At 35.4% G+C, this 22,868-nt stretch overlaps 1 pseudogene; it reads left to right on the top strand.

The window, feature by feature from the left end:
• The first annotated feature begins 2,617 nt into the window (after nucleotides 1–2,617).
• LOC127732759 (uncharacterized) lies at nucleotides 2,618–4,094 on the top strand (annotated as a pseudogene).
• The last annotated feature ends 18,774 nt before the right edge of the window (nucleotides 4,095–22,868 follow it).

Below are 22,868 nucleotides of genomic sequence, written 5' to 3'. Positions count from 1 at the left end.
AATAAGGTCAACTCCTTGTACTTTTTACACAACTTTTTAAATGTATCTGCCTTGATTCACAGTAAACTGGTCCGCCGTTCCATCTTTAGCTTTGCACCGAAGGAACGGGTTGGAGCCATTGTCACATTGGCATTAATTGGACGAGTCTTACAAATTCAACGATTTGCTAATAAAATTGATCAATTATAATATAGAAAATTGACCTCAAATGTTAAAACTGCGATGCCGCAAAATAAACAAGTATCTGTTAATTAACCCCATGGTGGTAGAGCCGATAAATGACTAACGAGCGTGTTGACATCTTCCATTTAAAAGTGCACCAGTGTCTGTCAAATATCTAAATGGGCTGTAATCAACTAATTACAATTCCAAAAACCTTCCCGGAATGTTGGGGGATTTGTTTGTGAAATATTTAACAATAAAAAATAACTTTATAAAGAATATAAGTTATTATTTGCCATTTATTAGATAAAACTATGTTGCATTCGCAACAAATTTGACGGACTTGCGCTACCGTAATTTATGAGGTCGTATTTGAGGTCTACAACTGTCTGTAACCTATTGGAATTACGACTATTCACGGTTATAGTATATTTCTTCACAAGTCAACCAAACAATAACGGTGCTTTTTAATCGCTGGATGATCATAAATATGTCAGTTTTTTTAATTTGAAAATCGATCATTTCAAAACAACCGTTCTGTCAGAAATTTTGACGTTAGCAATCTTTCTCAAACACACGTGAACAGTTGGTTATTTATATATAACTATTCCTGCTGATTCATGTTATAAAAATAAACGACCACAAAGACTAAATATGCATCAGTTGAACCACATATTTTTGTTGACAGTATATTTATCAACGTAAATAATTTTGCGATCGTCTTTTCTGTCAAAGTTATGGACTGACGTTAGCAATGTTCAACTTTGACTTTCGGTGTCATTCAGTGCGATAATAAATCTTTTGCCGCTTGGAGCGCTTCTAGATTACGTCACACAACGAAAAGTATGGCCGGTGACTGCCAACATCAACAGGTAAACAGCAATCTTTTTATTTTTTCATCCGTCTGTCAATATTTTTTGACGTTAGCAAATAATGACGATTGAAACATGTTATTAAAAATGTCATTTCTAACAGTTCCTGTAACCGATAATTTTACACACACCATCCTGTACCTATTTTAAAGAAATAAACACCAGTAAACGCGCAAAAATCGACTCGAAAGCACATGGATAATAATTTGTGATTGCGATCGTCAAATTTTGACAGATCTTTATTTTCCGATCGTCAAATTTTGACAGATTTATTTTTGCGATCGTCACACTTTGACGGACATTACTCATTCATTCGTCAGAAATTGACAGAAATTCTTTTGCTCTCGTTATGATATGACAGACGGTCATTTTTTTCTAACAGACTTAAAGAAATAAATGGTCAAAACGATATTCACTTTTGACAAATTTGATGGTACTTCAAACAATCTGAAAGTAAATGGAATGTGCGCAATAATAATAATGTAAATACCCTGCATCGGACAGTTGGATACCATGAATCGACTTGTGGAGGGGAACCAGAATTAAATATGATAAAAAATATATCAAGCCTTCAAGGCAATTTGGAATACTTAATTAAAATGTTGGGTTCCAAAATGCCTAAAATAAATAAAGTTGTAGGGTTGATTGATTGATGAGATGAAACACCACGTTCTACACATATATAAAAATAAGATGTGGTATGATTGCCAATGAGACAACTCTAGACTGGTCAGAGACCAACATTCTACACCTGCATATATTTTTTAGGTAGTTCTTTGACATGGGGGATCAAGTTAAAAGTAGATCTGCTCAATATAGGAAAAAACTTAAAGAAGAAAATCCTCTAAAATATTCAGAATATCTGGAAAAACAACGTGAAAGAGCCAAAAAGAAAGAGAAAATCTAAAAAAAGAATTGATGAAAAAAAAACCATCTGATGAAGCAAAAAAAAAAACATCGACAATTAGAACAACAAAGGCGAAGGCAAACTCAGTACATAGAAAGAAAGAAATCAGAGAATGTAAACTGGAAACCCAAGAAAAAAGAGAAAGTTACTGATACGCAAACCAGGAATGCAATAAAAAGTCGTCAGCAATACAATAGAGATAATAAAAGATTAGAAAGGAGTAATATGTCATACCAGAAAATGATGTGGATCCGAAAAAAAGACAGAGAAAAGAAAGCTGCAAAAAGAAAACAGAAAAGGGAAGACGCTGATTCAAAGATAAAAAAAAGGCAAACTCATGCAAGATCAGCAAGGAAATGCATTCAGTTCAAAACAAACTGAATGGAATGTAACAACAAAGATAAGGACTGCATTGCCTAATACACCTGTAAAATTTGCCAAAATTGTCAAGAATTTAGTGGAAAACGCCACACCAATGAAGAGAAGATCTATGGAAAAAATAGGTATCAAATCTGGTAAAATTAGATTAAATGGCATACCTACAGACATCAAGGCATCTTCAGAAGGCAAAAGTGCCCTCAAAACAATTGCAAAGTCCCTTGTTCATGAAAGCAAAAGATTTTTGAGTAAACAATTGGCACTTAATAGGAGAACAATCACCAGAGTTATTTCAAAGATGGGGAAACAGAAAGGTACCACAGTGGGTAAAGAGGTTATACATAACTTTTACAAAAGAGAAGATATCGCAAGGATACTACCACAAAAAAGATTTGCTACCAAAGATGGCCCTGGGTATGGTATGCAAATTTCCGTGAAAGCCGCTCATTCAAAATACTTGGCAGAAAATCATGCAAAGCCTGTTAGTCTAGGAACATTTGCAGCTCTACGGCCTAAAAATGTACGTAAACTTGCAGCCAGTCACAGGGAGTATTGTGCCTGTGTTTACTGTGTCAACATCAGATACAAACTGTTGGTATTGAGCAGGACAGTGAAAGATTCCAGCAAAAAGAAAACGTGTGAAAAGGATATTTTGGATATACTTTTATGCAGCAAATCAGACAATGAGCACTTTCATAAGTCCCAGTGTATTAATGGTAAATGCTCAATATGTAATAACTACAATAGGAAACTCCAGCTGTTTTACAACGAAATCCCTGAAAATAAAGTAATGAAGTGGAGTAGATGGGAAAAATCAACAGACAGCGTAACCAAAAAAGTAAAGAGAATTATAGTAACTAAGTCTGGAAATAAGGGTACATTATTGAAAGAAATGGTAGAAGAAGACATCATGAAGCCAGCACAAGGAACAACCTTTATCAAACACCTGCATAATGCGCAATGGCAAAATAAACAATTCAGCACATTAAAAAAATACTTTGCCACCGAACTGGACACTACAAATAATGGACTTTGCGAAAAATAGAGGAGTAATTTATCAGAACGAGATTAAATCAGCCTTTTTCTCCCCAGAGCAAATAACAATGCATCCCATAGTAACTTACTATCAAAGTGAAGTTGGATTGGTGAGAGACTCGGCAATCATAATTTCTGAAGATTGTATACACGATTATCATGCAGTTAAGCACTTCACTGCTATTGTAGATAGACACATTGAGGGTAAAACTGGGAATGTCCCAACTCGAAAAGTAATCTTCTCTGATGGCTGCAGTAGTCAATATAAGTCTAAAGGCCCGTTTGCAGATTTATCTTTGGAAAACTCTGTTGAAATCAACAGAAATTTCTTTGGTTCAGAACATGGGAAGTCAGATTCAGATGCTGAAACAGGAGTTGTTAATAGAGCTGTTGATAGAGCGATTATAGGGAACCAGGTGATCATTAACAACAGTAAAGATATGTTCAATTACTGCAAAACTAACCTTGAATTGAACGAGAATCTGGGAAAAAGAAGTTTCTTTTTTGTCAAGAATGGAGACATAAACAGAAATAGACCAGAAACAGAGGTGAAACCTGTACCTAATACTCGAAAGATTCACCAAGTATTAAACATTAAAGATGAGCGATATACTTTACAGAGTAGGACCCTATCATGTTTTTGTCAGTATTGCAGACAAAAAGACTACCAAAATTGTCTTAACAGGGAATACGTGTCAGAATTTACTTTACAAACTTTAACATGTTTGGAAAAAAAATGAAGATTAAAATATAGCAAAACCCAAACCTCTCAGTGCTTCATCAGATAATTTAGAAAAAAAGAAAAAGGTGCCACAGAAAATGAAAAATGAAATGAAAGATAATAAAACAACAAAACAACCACTGAAAAAGCCAACTGGAAACATGAAGAAGAAAGATGGAGTCCAAAAGAAAGATATCCTTCAGAAGAAACAAAATCCCTTGAAAACAAAACTCTGATATAAAAACACAATGTGACAACACTGAAATTAAAACCACTGGAAAAGTTCAAAATAATGTGAGGGAACATATATCAGATAGGGATGCTTTATTCATACAATTGCAATACAAATTGATAAATTGTTCATCCTTTGATGAATTCCAAGCTGAATGCCTAAATTCACTAACACTCATAGAGGGCTTTGAAGTAAATGTCAATCACCATATTTCAATTCTGAACCTCCGATGTGGAATAGATAAGGCAGCATTGCAACTTTTGGGAGAAGAATTTTTAGCAGTAAATATGTACCCAATAGAAGTTTATGGTGATGGAAATTGCTTACCCCGATGTGGTGCAGTATTTACTGGCTTGCACCATATTGAATTGCGGGTAAGAATAGCAATAGAAGGCATTGCCTTTGAGCATTTATACATGGATAAAAAAAATTTTTAGCAAGGGTTCCGGGCACATATCTGGCAAAAACCATACATCTTTGTATGCTCAGTACTCTGATGAATTTGATCCATCTGCAGTCTAAACACCAGCTGTTGAAAGAAGGGTATATCGCAAAGAACTCATGGAAATAATAAAACCAGGCAGGTACATGGGGATTTGGCAGATGTTTTGTTTGGCATCTGTTTTAAAATCAAAAGTCAGATCAGTGTATCCCCTTTATGGCAGTGGAATGGTTCGAGAAGATCTGAACCGCATCATTTTCCCAAGAGATATTGGGGTTAGTCTTGAGAATGAAATCTGTATTATGTGGTCTCACATACATGGCTGCAATGTTGATAGAAACTTGTGGAGACCAAATCATTTTGTGATAATACTACCAATGGACAACTCAACTCAGGAAATTGATGTTGTGATGGACTCGGAGTCAGAATCTGAAGAAAACTGGAATGTTGGAGTGTCTGAAATCCTGGACCATCTGGAGGATATTGAAGGCAAACCATTGCTTGATATTAGCCTTGAATTCTCAGGTTTGATATCTTTATATATATAGTTAACTAGGAAGAAAAACAGATCTAGGGTTTATTTTGTAAACTTCAATGAGACAGCAACCCAACAACAAAACCAATACCAAACGGGGCCTTTTATAGGTGACTACTGTGGATTCATTATTATTCATGGGATACCAAATTTTAAGGGTATGGGTAAACAACAAATTTAAATGTTCACTGAATCACAAACTTTCTATAAGCTTGTATGCAGACTTTTGCTAAACCACGAAATAAAATATCCACGAAAATACAAATTTTCTTCAAATACACGAAAATTGGTATCCACGAAAATAAATGAATCCACAGTAACTGAGTATACGGTATGGGGTTTTATTATTGTTGAAGGCTGTACGGTGACCTATAATTACAAATATTCACTTATTTGAACTCTGGTGGCTAGTTGTCTCATTGGCAGTCATACCCCATATCTCTATATTTCTCATATTTTTATACAGATGATACAAATGTATGTCAACATGAGAAAGTGTTGTAATAGAACAAATTTACAAGAACAGGTACACAAAAGACACACAACGACAAACATTAAACAGTTAACACTAAAAAACATCAAACATTCCTGTCTAAAAATTCATCAGGTAAACCCATGATCAAATGTTAGGAAAATCAACATATATATTTGAAAATGACCTCATGAATTGCTCAATAAGTACATGGCAAGTCTTGTTCAACATTGTTCTTCAATCTTTCAGCACTGGACACGTTTTTCCGAACTGCAGACAAAAGAGAAGAAGAGCAGGTCATACTAGACGAACTTATAGTGGATAAAGCACCATCCACTCCATGCAGCAGAGCAGGAAGGTAGCTTTAAATGCCTTTTCCGCTATGTTTGAAATTTATGCTTCATTTTATTGGATAAAAGAGATTTTGAAATACAAATGATCATTTAATTGAAATCTTCTCGGAGAATAACAGATTTTTTTTTTTATTTTGCCATGAATGATAAAACTGGAACCCATTTTCAAATATACACTTCTGTATGTATACCACCTTATATGCATGCAAATTACATTCATCAAGGCTGAAGTATGACAGAAATTTTGATTACTGTTCAAAGTAAATGTTACGGCAGTGATGTTTATTAATCATAATTTTATATTCATTGTACTGATTAGAATTGTATTGCCCAGTGTAAAACATCTGGCATACTCAAGTTAATAATTTTTGTTTCATGTTTACAGGCATCATGAAAACACAGAAGAGTCAAACATTGTTACAGAAAACAATGTTCAAGATGTTCCAACAAGGTATGTATAAGTGATATTCTCAACATTGGTATACATACATGTATATGTGATAAACAAGTAAAAATTAAAAAATTAAATTTTTTAATGAAAAATGAAATAGCATTTATTTCAGACACTTGCTTAATCAGGATGTAATCCAACACTTTCAACTTGTTCTCAATGTTTTTAACAGACATTTTAATAATGGTACAAACTTGGCTGTCAAGTTTGGAGATAGTATTATTCCAGCAGTAGTAAGTTGAGTTCATGAACAAATTTTCTTGTTATTTCTGTTTTGTTTTATTCACAGTACACCATGAGATGATTATTCTCGAAAATATACTGGTACACAGTGTATAATTGAACACTGTGTCACCTCAAAAATCCTATCAATACATTCATTATCAGGGAACTGTTCCTTTACTTTCAACCCCCAAGGGTGACTGGGGAATAGAAATATGGTCATCATTGGTCTTCCTCCGACCGGCGGTAAAACCCTCGCTAAAGTGGGGCGTCCGTTTGGCTGTGCGGGATGTATAAGTTCGCAGTCACGTCCGGTCAGAATGGGGACGTTAAATCCGATGCCTCGTGTAAAGAGAGTGCCACGCTCTTTGCACGTTAAGAACCCTTGCAACAACTCGTTGAGGGGTCCGTAGGTGACCTGTTGCAAGGCTAAATTTCTGTCCCTATCCAATATACCCTCATTTCCCGTGGCAGTCTAAATTTCTCCCACCTCAGTCCCAGACGCCTCTATTACAGAACCTACTTATTGTATTTATTGTTAATTTGTTCTCGTCCTGAATATGCATGAAATATTTGCCACTGGACGTTAAGCAACCAACAATCAATCAATCAATCCTTTACTTTCAGTGCTTTTCTTATGTTCATAGGGAGTGTGTTATGTGAACCATTACATTAGCTCTAGATATGTCCCTTCATTTACTGTTTTGGGGTTTTACACAATTTTGGTATTGTCAGACAATAATCATCTCTCGTGTTCAATATGTGCTATGTTGCAAGCATAAACTTTCAGTTTGAAGAACAAAACTTTTATGTTTTTAGTTCATGTTTAAAAAAAAGCAGATTAATTCAAATAATTAGTTATGCAAGTACAAATGTAGTAGGAGAATTATATAAATATCATATAGTCTGAAGTTAAAAAATAAAAAAATAAAATAAATCTCTCTTAACAAGTGTAACTGGAGTATACAGAAATTTCAGTATATAAATTGTAAAGAAAAGCTTGTATATTCACACCATTTTATTTTCACTACTGAATATATATATATACACACAACTGGCTGTCATTTCTAAGTAGTCTTTCCAATATTTTCTGTTCATTTATTTCAAATTTTGTTCTTAAAGATTTCTGAATGACCATGGATACATTATTACAAATACTATAAAGAAGGAAAATGGATGGATGGACAGACACTGTATACTGTTGCTGCCACGGATGTTCTCAGAACTGTGGACCCGCCTGATATTAAAATGGAAGGCCGTCACCTGTTCTACATATTCAGTGGTAGGTACTTGACTGATAGTCATTGACAAGGCTTCTGACTTTTGACAAGCACAGAAATATGTTGAGGGGATAAACTAGTTTTGTCTATATGTTCACAAAATCATTGATTAATCAGTAGAGTAGCACATTACTATACATGTAAATTTAACCAATGGTGTACATGTAGCAACCATAGTTCTAATGCTAGCTTTATCTATTGCAGATAAGGTGTTATAGTAAATTGCATATTGCTTCCATGTTGTTACTGTGCCTGTTTAGATAATTATAAAACAAGTGACAAATTATATATTGTGTATTATCAATGATATTAATTTTTATAAATATAGTGTTATAAATGCAAATTATTTTAGTCAATACATTTTTTTCTTTTAAGGTGATGTTTTCAAGAATGGGCCTCAGAAGATCTTGGACTAACTACATGAACTATGAAGAAAACAAATTTCTGTCAATATTTTTTGTTATAATGATATTATTAAATTGGATTCAATGCAAACTGTGTAGATCTTGTTCTGAAAAAAAAATTAGAATATATGTATTATTGGCTAAAAACTTGCGACTACTTGATATTTAATTTAATTACCAGTGATTGTGAGGAAGATTTGACCGAAACATTTAACAAGCTTTTTCAGACCAGGTGCTCTTTTCCCAAAAAGGTCTTACGACTAAAATTGATTGCAAGTTATACTGAAATGTTCACGACTTACGAGTACTTTTTCACGTAAGATTTTTTGTGAAATGAGTTTCAGAAACTTTTTTATTAATACTAGCAAATTAAGTTATTTTATTCCATGATATAAAACAAAAACAAAAACCGAAATAGATACATGGAATAGTAATGAAATATAGCATAAGTATAATAAATATAATGGCCAATCATCTATGGACATCATCACTAATTGGTTGTCTGCTATGGGATGCCTGTGTCCAGAATGACATCAAACTTTCTCCAATTTTTGTAGATATATGTTCCTAAATATGACCTTCATGAGAAAAAAGGGGAGTGTCTTGCAAGAAGCAGACCCTGCTTAACCTTCCAGAGAACCTGAGGCCACCCCGTTTTTACAGGGTCTTTGTCTTTAGTTCTTTAGTATTGAGTGTCAATTGGTTGTTGTTGTATATGTTTATTGTCCCTGAGATTGTCTTTGTCCTTTGTTTTTCCTTCTTTTTGATTGATTGATTGCTGATTGCTTTACTCCGCATCAGCACAACCTTCTTTTTGACCCTTTGGCTGTGTACCCTTCCTTAATTGGTTTCATTTTACTCATTATACCATTAAATACTTGTTTGATCTTAACAGGAGGTGTCTGTTTCTGTCAAAACTTCATGTTGGCAAATCGATAGCATGATTTTATTAGAATTGTTGGTACATGTATCATATAGCTTTCTGTCAAATTTTATGCTTGCAAATAGCATAAATTTGTAAAACTTTTATGTTAGCAAAGGGCATTCCGTCAAATATTTGTTAGCAAATATCAATCTGTCCACATTTTATGTTAGTGAATATTGTTCTGTCAAAACTTTAAGTTAGCAAAAAATATTCCGTCAGAATTTTATGTTAGCAACTAATAGTCCGTCAAATGCTGACATTAGCTCTACATTTGTCAGTCAAAAAATGACATTATCAAAATACAAAAATCAATTTTTTTCTCTTGTAATAAAATCTCTATGTATGATGCATTGTTATATAGCTTATCTATAGAAGTAAAAAACAACTAAACTCAACTTTAAGCAAAACTATCAGAGTTTTATGGCATAAATGTTTATTTATATTTGTTGCTAATGTCATAAATTCCGTCAAAATGTCTGTCAAAAATGACATTAGGAACAATTTTTTTTTATTTGTTTAATAAAAGATTATTATTAGGGGAATAAACTTTCTTTTTGCATATTTTGATTTTGTACCTTATTTTCTACTAATTTGCCAAAAAAAGCTAGTAGAAAAGAGTTAACAAAAAAAAATATTTTCAAGGTAGTTGTTGGTGCACTTTTAAATGGAAGATGTCTGTTATCATGTTCTTGACAAAATGAGCCAGTATCTTTCATTCCCTTCAGAACTCAGTAGGGTTTTAAATGTGCTAATTTCTCGTTTGTGTTCCTATCAGTATACTATATAATAAACATAGCACATGATGAACTAGTCTCGTCGAATTATTAAATCTGACCACGGGATTTAGGCCGTACTGTTGTCAGTGTAGCGATAGGTGAACAGAACAGAGGTCCAGTTTAGATTCACAGCACATGTCACTATGTTATTGTTCTATTATAGATTTGAAAATACTTTGAACGACTAATTTATTTTACTCTCGTAATGGTATTGACCATATGTGGATTCTTAAAATTTTTAAAAAACTTCTGGATAATTTTAAACCTCGGTCTGTTTCTAAAATTAGTTCTAACATAACTTTTGATATTTAAACCCTGTACACCACCATTCCCCATGTAGAATTATATTATTTTTTAAATAATTTGAACGACAAAATTATTTGATATTTTATTAGATGGATGCTTTTTTTGTTAAATATTTGTCTTTTTAGAGATTGAGACACATTGATGACTGCTATACCCATATTTTGACTATTTTACCTATTTTGTCTTGTTTTGTTCACGCATCGATGTAAATATAATGGAACTTGATGCTACTGTCATACAAGTGAGAGGTTTAGCGCTATAAAACCAGGTTCAATCCACCATTTTCTACATTTGAAAATGTCTGTACCAAGTCAGGAATATGACAGTTGATGTCAATTCGTTTGATGTGTTTTATCATTTGATAAGGGACTTTCCGTTTGAATTTTCCTCGGTGTTCAGTATTTTTGTGATTTTACTTTTTGTTTCACAACAGAGCCTGTTTTATAAAAGTTTACATTTATTGAGCAGTTTTTGTCATTTTCGAAATCGCATACAATTTTTATAACAGCACCATCTTTCACCGATGCAGTTTTTTACCGGGACCAAAGTATTGTATGATAGCATTTTTCTATTAATCGATTCTCGAGGGCACTGTACTGAACGTGAATTTATTGAGAGAATATGTTAATTATGTAAAAGAGATATAGAGGATGAAAAACATTTTTTATTACAGTGCCCAATTTTAAAAAACAAATGAAAAGATGTAATTTTAGAACTTAAAAAAAATATGTCAACTTAAAAACTTTGATTTAAAGTCAAAATTTATTTGGTTTATGTCATGTAAAGATAAATATGTTCATAAATTGCAATACCTAATTTCTGATTTAGAATGTGAGAAAAAAAACCTTACTAACTCTAGAAATGTCTAGTTGTAATAAGATGTCAAATTCTTTAAAATTATTATAATATATGTTATTTTTATTAGATATAAATTATTCAGTCTATAATAACAAAGAAGACTGGGTTGTGCATATATATCCAAAAAATTTGGTCACTGACATTGGACATTATATATATCATTTTAAGTCCTTTATAGACCATAACAAATATTTAAAAAAAAAATTTTTTCATCACTGATATCAACAAAATCAATGATAATCGTATGTATATATCACAATTTGTATTAATTATTCTGCTCTTCATGGGCGTCTTGATTGACAAATACAACTATTCTTATTCTTATTCATTCTGTAAAAGGGTTACGGGCGATTCATGTGGTACTAGTTCTTTGTTTTTTATTTGTAAATATGTTATATATAAAACCCCCAAGGGTGACTGGGGAATAGAAGTATGGTCACCATTGGTCTTCCTCCGACCGGCAGTAAAACCCGTGCTAAAGTGGGGCGTCCGTTTGGCTGTGCGGGATGTACAAATTTGCAGCCACGTCCGGTCAGAATGGGGACGTTAAATCCGATGCCTCGTGTAGGAGAGTGCCACGCTCTTTGCACGTTAAGAACCCTTGCAACAACTCTTTGAGGGGTCCGTAGGTGACCTGTTGCAAGGCTAAATTTCTGTCCCTATCCAATATACCCTCATTTCCCGTGGCAGTCTAAATTTCTCCGACCTTAATCCCGGACGCCCCTCTTACAGAACCTACTTATTGTATTTATTGTTAATTTGTTCTCGTCCTGAATATGCATGAAATATTTGCCACTGGACGTTAAGCAACCAACAATCAATCAATCAATCAATCGAATGACAGATCCGAAACGAGGCTGTCTGTCTTCCGGATCTGTCTCCTCCGCCAGTGGAGCACCACCGACCCTACCCCGAGGTACTATACTCCCCCGACTTTATAAAAGAGGAGTGAATCAGGGGGGTCAATCCCGGTGGATAAAAAGGGTGTGGAGTACAATAAAAATGGGGAGCCTTTAATTAACAATCAAGCGGACCCCCGGTATCACAATTTCCATTGAACCCCCTAAACATATTCCCCTGGAGCATACTATACAAAACGCAATTAAAAATTTAAATTCATTCACAGTTAGCCAACGGGCTCTTAATTCATTAACTGATAGCCAACGGGCTCTGAAGTCATTACTATATACATGGGAAAGAGGCCTGCCTACGGGGTCACTCCGTACAGACGGCCACCATTGAGGCGTGCCTGCCGTAGAATCTCCCTCGGAGAGTCTGCCCTCACATCGCCCACTGCCTTAACCACTTGATACAGGTGAAGAGGGTGGCCATGCTGTGCGTTAGGAGGGGGGAAGGAAGGTGCATCACTCTCTAGGTGGATCCGAAACGGCGGCACCATCCTCAAAGCGTCCTTCTGCTCGGAGTTAAAGGAATTGACGCCCATTCCATAACCGAAGTTACCCCAAGGGTGACTGGGGAATAGAAGTATGGTCACCATTGGTCTTCCTCCGACCGGCGGTAAAACCCTCGTCAAAGTGGGGCGTCCGTTTGGCTGTGCGTTGAGTCTTGATTCCCAGCATTGGAGAAGTCTTACAGATAAACAGTTTTGACGTTGATCGTGTAGTATTGTGTTGGGGCGTGCAATGCAGATGTCAGACAGAATGGGCATTGGCGCAGGAAAAAAATCATCTCACTTAGCCTCGTCATACTAGCAACGTCAATATTATTTTACTGTATGACCTCACCAGGCCCCTGAAGTCATCGATGGTATGTTCGGCAAGAATTATATTTTCTGTAAACTTTGCCAATCAATTCCGTTATTTTAATAAAAAAGAAAAGAAGACTGATTCCATATGGACTCTCCTTCATTCAAAATCATGTCTGTTGAATCGAACTAAACAACAGAAATTTTCCTGGGTTGACATATTCATATCATAGATGGGTCGCATTTATTTTGTATGCATTTAATTTGTTTTAGGTTGCCATTCGCCGAGTCTCTCAACACAATGTTTCAAGTCCTCTGTGGACAAATAGGCGTATTCCTGGTCAGTATGATACTTTATATTCCCATTTGAAGATGATCCAAAAGAGCACACTTTCTTAAGTGTGCCAGTGGAACTTACCGACCATAGATATCCTGCTCAACCTCAACTAAAGAGCCACTACTGCTAATTTTTATACGACTGCAACAAAATTTTGTGGTCGTACATAGACGTTGGCGTCGTCATCGTTGTCGTCGTCGTTGTCGTCGTCCGAAGACACATTAGTTTTCGCACTCTAACTTTAGTTTAAGTGAATGGATCGCTATGAAATTTTACCATAAGGTTCAATACCACAAAAGGAAGGTGGGGATTGATTGGATTGGATTGTGGGTTATGGTACCAACAGTTAAGGAATTAGTGTCTAAATCAGCATGAACAAGTGTTTCTTTTTTATCTCATGATTCTATGATATGTGCACAACTTATCCTTACTGGTTTTTGCAGTCTGGTATTCCTTTGCATGTAATACAGTGCCTCAAAATTGGAGTCTTGAAACCTTTAACTGCTACAACCTGCATCCCTCTTGGTTAAAGTCTGCAATATTGACTCAGAATTGTTATCAGTCTTTATTCCCATGGAAGAGCTCCTTCTCAAATTGTCTTTCATCTCATCATTAAAACTTATGGTTATACAAATACTGTTCGTGAAAAAATATTTAAAAAACTAGACAAGACTCCACTATTAAATATCATTATTATAATAAAATTAATGTGGGACATTGATATATCATTGGAAGACATAAATGATGCCCCCCACAGATACCAAGTGTAATTTGAAAATACACAAATTTAAGCATGGGTGCACATAGGTCTATGGTGATTGTATATGCTAACGCAGATCTATGTGGGCTTGCAAAAGTGGCGCCTGGTAATATTTTATATCATACAAGAGCTGAGTGAGTGGCATGATGAGGCATGGAACTAGTCCAGGTTGGTAACCCAGCTGCAGAAACTGTGGGTGCCATTGTTAGGACCAAAGCCCTTGTGGTCCATGGCCCAGCAAGGTCTTGTACTTTTCAGTATCTTACTGATCTTCTCTACTTTGTGTATTTTGTAATTCTTTTAAGGATTTGAATGCAGAGCCTCCCACTAGGACTTCACAATAAAGAGCAGTACGAAGTCCTAGAACTGATTCTCCTGGACCAAAATTACATTATGAGCAGCTGAATGAGCAAGACCAGTAATATTTCTTTTTATATAAAATGCCTGCAATGAGTTTTGGTCAAAGTCTTCACTTCTTTCCTCTTGTTTGGTGACATGGTTCTCCCAATTAAGGTGTGTACAAACTCATTTAGAGTCGAAATAAATTGCATATCTAAAGTTTTATATAAACTGCCTTTTAACAGCAAACGTTCGGCATATGAACGTGTGCCTGTTTTTTCGTTGATGACATCCTTTTACTTCATTGCCAAGGCAATTTAAAAGAAATTTCACTTGTCTTGCAACCATCTTCTATGGCCGTAAATCGGCTTTTTAGAAGAGTAGTTTCATTTTCATAAGCATTTAACACTTTCATAGAATTATCACAAAAGTTTGACTGAGTTACAGATGGGTGCGGTCCTAACCTGTACAAAAGTTAACTTTGAGCAGACTTGTTGACTGCTTTTCAAGTTAAGTTGGGAAATTTTAAGCAGACAAGCAAGTTAACTTTGTCGTTGGTAGACCAGACCTATGGTCTGCTTTTTAAGACTGCTGCAGACCTATTGACAGGTCTGCTCCAGACCAGACCTGTGGACAAGTCTGCTTTTGACCAGTCCTGAGGACAGGTTTGCCCCAGACCAGACCTGTGGACAGGTCTGCTCCAGACCAGACCTGTGGACAGGTCTGCTCCTGACCAGACCTGTGGACAGGTCTGCTATTGACCAGACCAGGGAACAGGTCTGCTTATGACAGATTACCGTGTTTATGACTTTTGATATCAGACCTGAGCTTTTAATATGTAAACAATAATCGCATCGTTCTTTTTTCACTGTATAGCAAATTTCTTTACTCGTTAGACTCTATCGATATTATACACATTAAAAAAAATTCTTTTTTTCATTTCATGTATTCTTATATACATTAAACAATGGCTATAAAATTACACACTTGTGATCACATACAGCTATCATTAAAGAAAGGAAAGTTTTTATTTAATCAGAAGGCGGATAGAAAGGTTATCCAACGCATCGGAACAATATTTTTATGTCATGGGATATCAACATCATTGTCGACGTTGCTTCGTTTCCCATTTTTTACAGTCTCTTCCTAAATTAAACTTTATGCATTACATGGATATTTCATCGTAATTCACCTTGTTTGCCTTGGATTTACGATTCTGTTTTCGACAAAATATTCTAACGAAAATTGTACAGTGTCCGGATACATAAGGTGTTGAATAATTATGAACAATCTCGTCAATTTCGTCAGATTTGTCTTTACGGATTAAAAATGATGATATGGGACTTCCAAAACAATATACTCGTTGTGCACATGAATGAAATAGTTGCCACTTGAGGTTTAGCTACAAACAAAATCAATCAACCGACATAACGTACCAACAGTATACTATTCCCAGAAGAGAACTTCTTATACTTTTCATTATAAAGTAAAAATGAAATCAGACATGTCAGTGTTGGATGATGCAGTCAAATAGTTTTGTTATACACACCATCCTGAACTACTAAATTTAGTGATGGTCTAATATTATTAATACAGAGATGAAATGCTGACAATCTAAATTGATGCGGAAAAGATATTGCATCCATTGTTTTCCAATATTGCTGTCATTTGTATTATAATACAATACATCCTGACATAAAAAAATCTTCTGATTAAATATAATGCAGCCATATAGATTTACATACTAAAGTGCAAATATGGTCAGTTTTAGTTGATACGGTCTTAACATTTTGCTATACCAGTCAGCCTGAGGTATCAACAGTACTGAAATTTTGTTACATATCAATATATTGAGCAACAGGAGGACATGCTGCCACTCTAAATTTATGCGGACAAAATTTTGTATTCATTGTGTTCCAATATTACTGTCATTTGTATTATACATTAAATCCTTACATAAAAATATTACTGAATTATTATGCGGCTATATAGATTTACATAATTAATTCCAAATATGGTCAGTTTTGGTTGATGCGGTCTAATAATTTTGCTATACAAGTCAGCCTGGGGTATCAAAACTACTGAAATTTAGTTACGTATCAATATATCATGTATATTGACCAAAAGGAGGACATGCTGGCACTCCAAATTTATGCGGACACAAATTTGTAGCTGTTGTGTTCCAATATTGCTGTCATTTGTATTATACATTAAATCCTGACAAAAAAATAGTTGCTGATTTACTGTGCGGCTATATAGATTTACAAAATAAAGTGCAAATATGGTCAGTTTTGGTTAATGCGGTCAAATAATTTTGCTATACAAGTCAGCCTGAGGTATCAAAACTACTGAAATTTAGTTACGTATCAATATATCATGTATATTGAACAAAGGAGGACATGCTGGCACTCTAAATTTATGCGGACTAAATTTTGTAGTTGTTGTGTTCCAATATTGCTGTCATTTGTATTATACATTAAATCCTGACATAAAAATAATTGCTGATTTACTATGCGGCTATATAGATTTACAAAATAGAGTGTAAATATGGTCAGTTTTGGTTGATACGGTCAAATAATTTTGTTATAGGAGTCAGCCTGGGGTATCAAAACTACTGAAATTTTGTTACGTATCAATATATTGAACAACAGGAGGACATGCTGGCACTCTAAAGTTATGCGGACAAAAATTTGTAGTTGTTGTGTTCCAATATTGCTGTCATTTGTATTATACATTAAATCCTGACATAAACATAGTTGCTGATTTACTATGCGGCTATATAGATTTACAAAATAAAGTGCAAATATGGTCAGTTTTGGTTGTTACGGTCAAATAATTTGGTATAGGAGTCAGCCTGAGGTATCAAAACTACTGAAATTTTGTTGCGAGACAATATTTTGATTAAAAAGAGGACATGCTGGTAATCTAGATTTATACGGACAAAATTTTGTATTCACATTATGTTCCAATATTGCTGTCATTTGTGTTATACAATACATCCTGACATAAAATATTACTGAATTATTATGCGACTATATAGATTTACATGATAAAGTGCAAATATGGTAAGTTTTTGTTGATACGGTCAAATAATTTTGCTATACGAGTCAGCGCGGGGTATCAAAACTACTGAAATTTTGTTACGTATCAATATACCCGGTATTGAACAAAAGGAGGACATGCTGGCACTCTAAATTAATGCGGACAAAAATGAGGGTAAATTTTGTAGTGATTGTGTTCCAATATTGCTGTCATTTGTATTATATATTCTATCCCGACATAAAAATATTTCTGATTTAATTTACGGCTATATAGATTTACATTATAAAGTGCAAATATGGTTAATACGATTTAAAGAATTTGATATGTATTGGAATATATATTCAGCTCGTTAGCATTGTAACCATTATCGTTTTTTTAATATATAGAAAGGCAGATCACGGATAAATTTGTATATAAACAAGCAAAGTTTTATGCGTACTTCAACACGGAGCTACATGTATTTAATCATGTTTATATCACGGAAGTATTAAATTGACTTTATTTTTTTATGGTTATAACAAGAAACAAAGACATTAAAAGATATTAAAAAAAATCGATGTAGAGCGGTCCTGGTTACAAGTTAACTTAGTGTTGCGCAGACCAGGCCAAAAGTTAACTTGAGATCAGGTCTGGTTCGATCGGAGTTGTCAAAATCAAAGTTAACTTGTGTTAACTTATGGCAGGACTGGTTTCGAAGTTAACTTATATTAGTAGCAGACCTGTTTCCTAGTTAACTTTTTCGGCAGACATAAAAACAGTCCTAGGACCAAGTCCGCTTTTCAAGTTAACTAGATTGTGGTCCTAGGACTGGTCACAGCAGTCCTAAATCCTGTCACGGGTTAACTTTGACCCGTCCAAATGACTGGTTATCAAGCTAACTTGCTGTACAGGTTATGACTGCACCAATCTGTACATCCTTATCGTCCGATTCCATTGTCACAATTTTTGAAGAGCTGTTTTTACTCAAACTTATACATTTATACATTTTCCTTTAAAAGAGGGACGAAAGATACCAAAGGGACAGTCAAACTCTTAAATCGAAAATAAACTGACAACGCCTTGGCCAAAAAAGAAAAAGACAATCAGACACAACAATACACAAAACACAACTTAGAAAACTAAACACTAAGCAACACGAACCCCATCAAAAACTGGGGGTGATCTCATGTGCTCCGGAAAGGTACGCAGATCCTGCTCAACAAATTGCCCTAGTTATTACAAATCCGGTAAAAAGTCTTACTCGGTTGGTCACATTCGTGAAAAGGGAAGGGGTTGAAGTTACGACATAAGGAACATATCCGATATCATCTGTGAAACAGTTATTCCATAACGGTCAACCAATACGTGATGGCGGAAGGGGTGATTTCAGCTTCACCATTAGAAGTTCTTGATAAAATCCCCCCAAGGGTGACTGGGGAATAGAAGTATGGTCACCATTGGTCTTCCTCCGACCGGCAGTAAAACCCGTGCTAAAGTGGGGCGTCCGTTTGGCTGTGCGGGATGTACAAATTTGCAGCCACGTCCGGTCAGAATGGGGACGTTAAATCCGATGCCTCGTGTAAAGAGAGTGCCACGCTCTTTGCACGTTAAGAACCCTTGCAACAACTCTTTGAGGGGTCCGTAGGTGACCTGTTGCAAGGCGAAATTTCTGTCCCTATCCAATATACCCTCATTTCCCGTGGCAGTCTAAATTTCTCCGACCTTAATCCCTTAATCTATTACAGAACCTACCTATTGTATTTATTGTGAACTTGTTCTCGTCCTGAATATGCATGAAATATTTGCCACTGGACGTTAAGCAACCAACAATCAATCAATCTTGATAAAATTATCTGAAAAAAAAATGGCCGATTTAAGAAAATATTTGATACTTAATCTTAATAAGTGGTTTAATCTTATAAAATGTAATACAATTATCAATAAAGAAAGCCCCCCAAGGGTGACTGGGGAATAGAAGTATGGTCATCATTGGTCTTCCTCCGACCGGCAGTAAAACCCGTGCTAAAGTGGGGCGTCCGTTTGGCTGTGCGGGATGTACAAATTTGCAGCCACGTCCGGTCAGAATGGGGACGTTAAATCCGATGCCTCGTGTAAAGAGAGTGCCACGCTCTTTGCACGTTAAGAACCCTTGCAACAACTCTTTGAGGGGTCCGTAGGTGACCTGTTGCAAGGCTAAATTTCTGTCCCTATCCAATATACCCTCATTTCCCGTGGCAGTCTAAATTTCTCCGACCTTAATCCCTTAATCTATTACAGAACCTACCTATTGTATTTATTGTGAACTTGTTCTCGTCCTGAATATGCATGAAATATTTGCCACTGGACGTTAAGCAACCAACAATCAATCAATCAATCAATCAATCAATAAAGAAAGTCGCTGATTTCAGGTTACATCTAATAAACTTATCCGGAAAATCAAAAAAGTGGTTGAATCTTTTAAAATGTAATACAAATATCAATAGTGATAGTGATCAATTTAAGGTTTAAATAAAAAAATAGTTCATACCAATAATTGCAATTATCAGTCTGTAAGTGCAACTTGTAAACCAAGATTTATTTTTCCAGCGTGTCGTTCGCTTTTTATACTTGCAACCTCTCCGTATAAGTTTAAACATTTTAGATTTGTATGTACATTTTGTACACTTTGCACACTCTCTCCAAGCCGATCCCCACTTCTCTTCAATTGACAAATCCCATTCAAGGATTCCATTAACATTTGGGGATACATTATGATGCTCTCTGAAAACTTCATTCCACATTTCTGCGTTTTTTGCTAATTGTTACTGTTATGTTGGTGTATTTTTCAGATCTGGAGGTAAACAATTAATTAAGGACTTTCATTAACTCCCTATATTACATCACTGTATAGCAAATGTTGCATATTTTTCTTTTTTACAAATTATTATGTAGTATCATGTGTGAATTAAAATTATCTCCTTTTGAGACTTTATTTTTCAGAGCAGTGGAATAAGCCTGTGATGCACTTTTAAAGTATTTTAGCATTCGAATAATTATTTGGTACGTAGAAATGAAATATTTATTTCATAATTCAATTCGTTTTTTCAATTCAAGACCCCTCAAAGAGATGTTGCAAGGGTTCTTTGCAGTCTGGTGATAATAACACTGCAAGCACATTTTATACGACATATTTCATATTTTCTAGACCTTTTTAAAAAAAATAAAAAAATTCTTTTGGTCAAATTTGATCTCACATTTTTATGTATTTAAACTTTTACATATGACCAACTTTTGTTTTCACTGAAGGTACACATCATGTTGCCTTATGCTGTAATTTAAGATAATTTGTTGGTGATCAAAAGGTGATTAAATTGTCACATCAAATGTCCTCGACCAACATCCCGTTCATCCCGACAGCTGGCCGTGTTCCGGGTCAGAATGGACTATGAACCCTCCCACCAGATCGACTGGGTAGCTAGGAATGGGTGGTAAGGCGCCCCAATCAGTTTAGCGCTTTAAACCACGAGTACTCTACTTTTTTTGTTACTTCTCTTTTTTTTTTTGCTTCCACTTACTAACGTGTCATTACTCGCTCGTCTGTATTTTTCTGCCAATTCTTCTTTCAAATGTCTTTTCTCTCGTTCAGTTTCGCTATGGTCCTGGAACTGTCTTTGTCACTTATTTCTCTTGCAGTTTCTTGCCATATTTTATTAATATCCTCTGTTGTACTATCTTCATAGATCTATGATTCTTTCGCAATGAATTCCCGATATGATTTTCTCAATTCCTTGATGAAATGTTTTATACTCCCGTTGAAAAATGTAAAATGACACCTAAAAATAGGGATGGGCGGGAATGAAAAGCTATGGAATAAATTTAGTGTGGCCTTACGTTTAACTAACAATGAACTATTTTCCTCAATTATTTTCAAACTAGGGCAAGATTACCTTTTTTTTTAATAATTCAGTTTTTGTAAATCCCGGTGAGATAACATGTGAAATGAACTAGAGGCTCTCAAGAGCCTGTGTCGCTCACCTGAATTTACTGATGCTTTGGAAATCATGTAAAATAAGTTTAAAATTAAAATGAATAGTATGGGAGATGGGTTGGCCTACCTCGGCCTGGTTTGGAATTCAGCCTGCGGCTAATATCACGAGCCGAGTGTGTGTTCTCCACGGAAGGGTGATGGCAACCTTGAAACACCTGTTACCACCCTCCAAACAGAACATAATAGCAACAGAGAAGTACAAGCCTCACGGCCAAGGGGTAGATTTAGAGAATTTTAAATCTAGGAACAGACAGTCTTATCAGTAGTCAACGGTAGTGGTTGACAACTTTGTTCCTGCTGGAGCAGAAGGCGGAAGTTGTGGTCTCCAACAGAAGGTTGCCCTGCAACAGGATGAAAAAGTAGAGGCAGTTGTTTCGCAACAACAAGAAGAGGTTTTCCTGCAACAGAACAGCGCCTTGTCCTCAGAAGTGCCTATGGAAGACAGGCATATTGTCGTACTCCAAACTGGAGTTAAGAGGCGGACGGTGCCTACACGCTCCCGGAAAGACCTCCGTCTAATTGCCAGAGAACTGTTTCCCGGCAGAGGAGAGGCCATCCTGTACTTCCAGGGTATAGTCCTTGACCCATTGATAACCCTTAAGGTCATCATTAGGATGGATACCAGACCGACCATCGAGGTCTGCTTTACCCGATATTCCTGCATCGGAAATGATTACCAACAATCAAACAACAGTAACTATTTCTTAGTTTCTTACGACTCTGCGACTCTAAATTTAGTTTGCCTCAACCAAATGTTATGAAACTTATACACAATGCTTATTACCACAAAAGACAGATCAAGTTTGAATTTTGGTGGCATCTTTTTTTACCGTTCTAGAGTTATGCCCCTTTACAAATGGAAAAATTCGGCAATTTTTCGTTTCCGTTCTCTAATTTCAGTTTGCCTCGACCAAATGTTATGAAACTTATACACAATACTTATTACCACAATACTCAGATCAAGTACAAATTTGGGTAGCGTCACTTTTACAGTTCTTGAGTTGTGTCCCTTTATAACGTTATATGCAAGCGGGGGCATCATCTGTGTCCCATGGACATATTCCCTATTTGTTAATATACATGTCGTTGGACTTTTTAATGCCTCGCTATAGCATTAAGTTGTACCCTTGTCCATCTGTACGTCATAAAATTTGTTTCCGTTCTCCAACTTCAGTTTGCCTTAACCAAATGTCATGCAACTGATACACAATGCTTATTTCAACAAAACACAGATCACGCTTGAATTTTTGTGGTGCCACTTTTACCGTTCAAGAGTTATGCCCCTTTACAAATGGAAAAAATGCTGAATTTGTTGTTTCCGTTCTCTTTCTTGAGTTTCCATCATCTT

The sequence above is a fragment of the Mytilus californianus genome, unplaced genomic scaffold (genome assembly GCF_021869535.1).
Source record: "Mytilus californianus isolate M0D057914Y unplaced genomic scaffold, xbMytCali1.0.p SCAF_27, whole genome shotgun sequence".
In the NCBI taxonomy this organism is placed as follows: domain Eukaryota; kingdom Metazoa; phylum Mollusca; class Bivalvia; order Mytilida; family Mytilidae; genus Mytilus; species Mytilus californianus.
This window is presented reverse-complemented; position numbering and strand designations above follow the sequence as displayed.